This window comes from Neomonachus schauinslandi, chromosome 5, assembly GCF_002201575.2.
Source record: "Neomonachus schauinslandi chromosome 5, ASM220157v2, whole genome shotgun sequence".
NCBI classification, from domain to species: Eukaryota; Metazoa; Chordata; class Mammalia; order Carnivora; family Phocidae; genus Neomonachus; species Neomonachus schauinslandi.
Genome location: NC_058407.1, coordinates 58,818,716 through 58,824,715, shown reverse-complemented (window position 1 = coordinate 58,824,715; position 6,000 = coordinate 58,818,716).

Sequence of the window (6,000 nt, the reverse complement as noted above, 5' to 3'; positions counted from 1 at the left end):
AGAGGAAATTTAATTTTAAAATCTTAGATAAAAAGGTAAATAAAAATTTGACTCATTTTATAAGTTTACTTAATCTGTTCTTCAAATAATCCATCTAATAATATTTTTACCTCATAATATTTTAACCACACCTTTCACCATAATGCATCTTTTCCCTCCTACTTCTTGTGATTAGCATTCCTTTCAGGCTACAGTATGAGTATTCTCTTGAGTTATCAACACAAATGTGAAATATCTTTTACTCTACAAAACATGGTACTGACCTCCTCAAAAAAAATGATTTTAAATCAATATTCATCATAAAACTTTTATGGAATTCTATAGACATCAATATAACAACAGGCACTACCACTGGGACTCTAGAAATTTCTTCAAATGTCACTCAAGTGTTTTCAACACGGCAAGAAAAAAAGGCAGGCTTCAAGTCATAAAAAGCTCGTATGTTCTAAAATGTAGCAGAACTTTATCTAGTATGTCAAGAGACCTGAAAATTTGGAGTGAGTAAGAATCACACACCTGCTTGACTTATATAATAGCAAAGACAATATTCTCATCCCTAAAATGTCTTTTTTTAAAAAGATTTTATTTATTCATTTGAGAGAGAGAGAAAAACACACAGAATGAACACAAGCAGGGGAAGAGGCAGAGGGAGAAGCAGACTCACTGCTGAGCTGGGAACAGGACATAGGGCTGGATCCCAGGACCTGGAGATCATGACCTGAGCTGAAGGCAGATGCTTGACCATGTGAGCCACCCAGGTGCCCCCCTAAAATGTCTTTTTAACTTACCTGGAGTCAGTATAGAAACACATAGGTGGTTCCTATTAGAGTTTTCTTTTTTAATATAAAAACCTATGTGAGCTCTATTTTTATTTTATTAAGATTGCTATGTTAAATTTATTGAGGATGGGTTTTTGGATGTTGGAGTCAGGAAGACAAGTTAAATGGCTAATGTTTTAAACTAAAAGAGTTATTTGAGAATTGAAATGCAATAGTGTCAATGAATCTGAAGCTCCAGGAAATGGTTCCACAGATATTAGGAAAACAAACTGAGAGGAATGGTTGAACATTTAGATATATGGGATAAATGAAAAAAAAATTTTTTAATGAGTTTCATCTTCCTTAGACCTTCATTGTGCCCACTTGTGCACACTCTCCCTTATATATTCAATGCTTTTAAAGAAGGCAGTATTACTGGTATCCTGTCAGATTTAAAAAAAAAAAAAGAAGGACTTACAAAGAAATCCCTGAAATATATAGAGTTCCATATTGGGTATAATATGCCATCTGGGGAGAAATATGAGTGAAACAATCATTAAGGTATTTAATGCTGTAACTCCTATCCATGTGGCTCTGAGAAGAAAACAATTTAAGTTCAGGTTTGTGTTCTGACTTATTTTACTATTTTAAGCCAACACTGTTAATCATCTTCTTTTCTAAGGTAATTGCAAGGGAATAAGTTCATTTTATTATATTCAAGGCCCTCAAAGCTTTCCAATAAGCTCTTTAAAAACTATTAGACCCTTATTAGATTTAGTTTGAGAGTATTTTCCTCATTCTTTGGGTTGTCTTTTCACTTTCCTAATAGTGTCCTTCAGTCAGAGAATTGTTAATTTTGACAAAGTCAAATTTTTCTCTTTTTTATTTGTTGTGTGTGCTTTTGGTGTCATATTTGAAACACCATTGCTTAATCCAAAGTTGCAAGGATGTATACCTACCATTTATTCTAGGAAATTTCTAGTTTTATCTCTGACATTTAGGTCTTCGGTTTCTATTGAGTTAATGTTTGTGTAGTTTCAGGTAGAGATTAAAGTCATATTTGCATGAAAATAGTTATCACAACATGATTTGCTGTAAAGGCTATTATTTCCCCATTGAATAATCTTGGCACACTTGTTAAAAATCAATTGACAATAAATGTATGGGTTACAATAGGACTCTCAGTTCTATTCCTTTGAGCTACTGTTCAATTGCTATGCCAATATCCCACTGTCTTTATCACTGTATCTATATATTAAGTTTTGAAATTGGAAAGCATGACTCTTCCAACTTTCTTTCTCTTTTTCAATATTGTTTTGGCTATTACGGGGTCTTGCAAGTTCATATGAATTTTAGGATCAAATTGCTCATTTATGCAAAAAGAACAGCTGAAAATTTAATAAGGATTACTTTGAATCTGTGGATTAGTTTGGGAACTATTACCATCTTAATTCAATATCAGGTCTATTCTCCAATACATAGGTTGTCTTTATTTATTTAGGACTTCTTTAATCGTTTTTTAATTTTCTTATTTTCTTGGTACAATGTTGCACTTCCTTGGTTAATTTTACATAAAATAACTCCCACAACTGAACAATAAAAAAAACAAAGACTCAACAAAATATATGCAAAGGGACTTAAAGATGATATACAAACAGGCAAAAAGCACATGAAAAGAACTCAAGAACAGTAGTATTTAGGAAAATGTAAGTAAAAAACCACAATGACGTACCACTTTACAGCCAGAAAGACAGTTATTATATGTATGTGTATGTGTGTCTGCCTCTGTGTGTGTGTGTGTGTACATATATGTTGGTTATATATATCACAAAAAATAACAAGTGCTATTATACAGAAAAACAGGTGATGATGTACAGAATGTGAAACCTTCATACACTGCTGTTGGGTATTTAAAATGTGCAGCCACTTGGAAAAGTTTAGCAGCTTAGCAAGAATGTAAATATAGAGTTACCATATCCCCCAGAAATTCTACTTCTAGGAATTGAAAACATATGTTCACACAAAAACTTCAACACACATTTTCATAGATGCATCATGCATAAGAGCCCAAAAGTAGATCGAACCCAAATAACCTTCAAGTGATGAATGGATAAACAAAATGTGGTACAGGTATATTTTGTTTATTTTCATTTTGTTGTGCTTTGCTTTGTTGCACTTTCATATACTGCATTACTTACAAGTTGAAGGTTTATGACAATCCTGCATCAAGCAAGCTTATTGGTGCCATTTTTCCAACGGCGTTTGCTCATCTCTGTCACATTGTGGTAATTCTCACAATATTTCAAGCTTTTTCATCATTACTATATTTTTTATGGTGATGTGTGTTCGTGATCTTTGATGTTACTATTGTAATCCTTTTAGAACACCATAAACACTGCCCATATAAGACAGCAACTCTAATCAGTAAAAGGTGATTGTGTTCTGACTGCTCCACTGACCAGCTGTTCCCCCTCCCCTCTCCCTCTCTTCTGGCCTCTCTATTCCCTAACACACACACCAATATTGAAATTGGGCTAAATAATGACCCTAAAGTGGCCTGTAAGTGTTCAAGTGAAAGAAAGAATCATATTTCTCACTTTAAATCAAATGCTAGAAAAGATTAAGCTTAATGAGGAAGTCATGTCAAAAGGATAGGCCAAAATCTGGCTCTCTTGCACCAGTTAGCCAAGTTGTGAATACAAAGAAAAAGTTCTTGGGTGTGCCTGCATGCTCAGTTGCTCAAGTGTCCAACTCTTGGTTTCAGCTCAGGTCTTGATCTTGTGGTCATGGGACCCAGCCCTGTGACCTGCTCTCAGCTCAGTGTGGGGCCTGCTTCAGATTCTCTCTCCCTCTCCCTCCTGCTCTCTCACTCTCTCTCTCTGTCTCTCTAACATATAAATAAATTATCTTTAGAAACAGAAAAAAAAAACAAAAACAAAGAAAAAGCTCTTGAAGGAAATTAAATGTGCTATTCCAGTGAACACATGAGTGATAAGAAAATGAAGCAGCCTTATTGCTGCTGATGGAGAGCATGTTTTAGTGTCTGGATAGAAGATCAAACCAACCAGCTGATGGAGAGCATGTTTTAGTGTCTGGATAGAAGATCAAACCAACCACAATATTCCCTTAAGCCAAAGCCTAACTCAGAGCAAGGCCCTAATTCTCTTCTATTCTATGAAGCCTAAGAGAGGTGAGGAAGCTACAGAAAAAAAGTCTGAAGCAAGCAGAGATTGGTTCATGAGGTTTAAGGAAAGAAGCCAACTCCATAACACAAAAGTACAAGGTGAAGCAGCAAGGACTGATGTTGTAGCTGAAGTGAATTATCCAGAAGATCTAGCTAAGGTAATTAACAAAGGTGGCTACACTAAACAACATATTTTCAATATAGATGAAAAAGACTTATAGAGGATAAAGATGCCATCCTGGACTTCTACAGTTAGAGAAGAGTAGCCAATACCTGGCTTCAAAGCTTCAAAGGCTAGGCTGACTCTCTTGTTAAGGCTAAGGCAGCTAGTGACTCTAAATTGAAGCCAGTGCTCATTGACCACTCTGAAAGTCTTAGGCCTAAGAATTAGGCTAACTCTACTCTGCCTGTGCTCTATAAATGGAGTAACAAAGCTTGGATGACAGCACCTCTGTTTACAACACGGTTTACTAAATATTTTAAGCTCACTGTTGAGACCTACTGCTCAGTAAAAGATGCCTTTCAAAATATTGCTGCTCATTGACAATGCACCTGACCAATCAAGAGCTCTGATGGAGATGTACAACATTATTAATGTTGTTTTCATGACTGCTAATACCACCATTCTATAGGCCATGGATTAAGGGGTAATTCTGACTTTCAAGACTTATAATTTAAGAAAAGCATTTCATAAGGCTAGAGATACCATGGATACTGATTTCTCTAATGGATCTGGGTAAAGAAAATAGAAAATTTTCTGGAAATTCCAGATGCCATTAAGAACATTTGTGATGCATAGGAAGGGGTCAAAAAGTATCAACTTGAATAGGAGTTTGGAAGAAGTTGATTGCAACATACAGTATTTATAAATATTATCATATTTATCATATTCTGTGTAGAAATAATTTGACCAGACTTTGGTCAAAATCACTTATACCAATGACAGTGACCCTTGGAAGAAATTCAAGGTATAATTTATTTATTTCTGTGTTTGGGGATCTTTCCATATTTTAAACCACTTATAAATTAAAAATTCCTGATACATTCTAGTTGTGTCAATGTAAACAAGTATATTAAGTTTACCTTACACAAAAGCAAATGCAATCATTTTAATCCAACAAATTTGGACAATTGACAAAGCATATATAGAATATTTTCATCATACTTAACAATTTCCTTGGCCTCTTCAGAGCCATTCCCTCTAGTCTCCATATCTGCTATTGGATTCAGATATTCACAGATGTCTTTTGGCCACATAAATTACTTTTGCTTTTTCTGGAATTTCCTATAAAAGAAATCACAAATTGTGAATGTTGAAGTCTGGTTTCTCTTGTTCAGTCATATTTTGGAGATTCACCCATTTTATTGTGTGCATCCTTAAGGTCTTCCCTTTTTGCTAATGCAATTTGGCCAAATCTAAATTTAGCATATTTGATTTAGCAAATTTAGAATCTCTGGCATCCTTTTGTCTTAGTCAGCTTTCCCTCCCCACTTCCCACAAGTTGGTGTTCTTTTTCTATGAAGAATCTCTCCACAAGACTGAATCATTTGCTTTGATCAGTGTAATAATCAAGTACACACCATATTCTGAAATGCCAGTCCCTAAAAGCCTGTAGCCTCCCATAATGTCCTTCTGAAGTAAGTGTCTGCCAAAGGAAAATTAATTGGGGGCAGGGGGGTTATTCCCCTATGCCTTGGTGACTCAACTCTTCAATTCCCATTCTCCATGGCAGTTGGAATTATGGAATTACAGGAATTGTCTTTAGAGGAAAGTAAGAAGGATACATGAAGAGGAACACCATTCACCATTTTGTTGCTCTTTTTGGCATCTCATCCCAACTGCTAATTAACATCTTCTGCTCTCCTTTTTGATGCAGCATGTTGCAAGACTCAACCTATTTTCTCCTTTGTGTTAGTAGCTCACTTGAACTTTTGGGGTTTATACCCACAAAGAGTTGCTGTGGAGTAGTACACTGTCTTACCTCCTGTCTTTGCTAACATCTCATGAAACAGCATGTTTGGTTTAAGGCTATACTGCCAGTTATATATGGAATCACA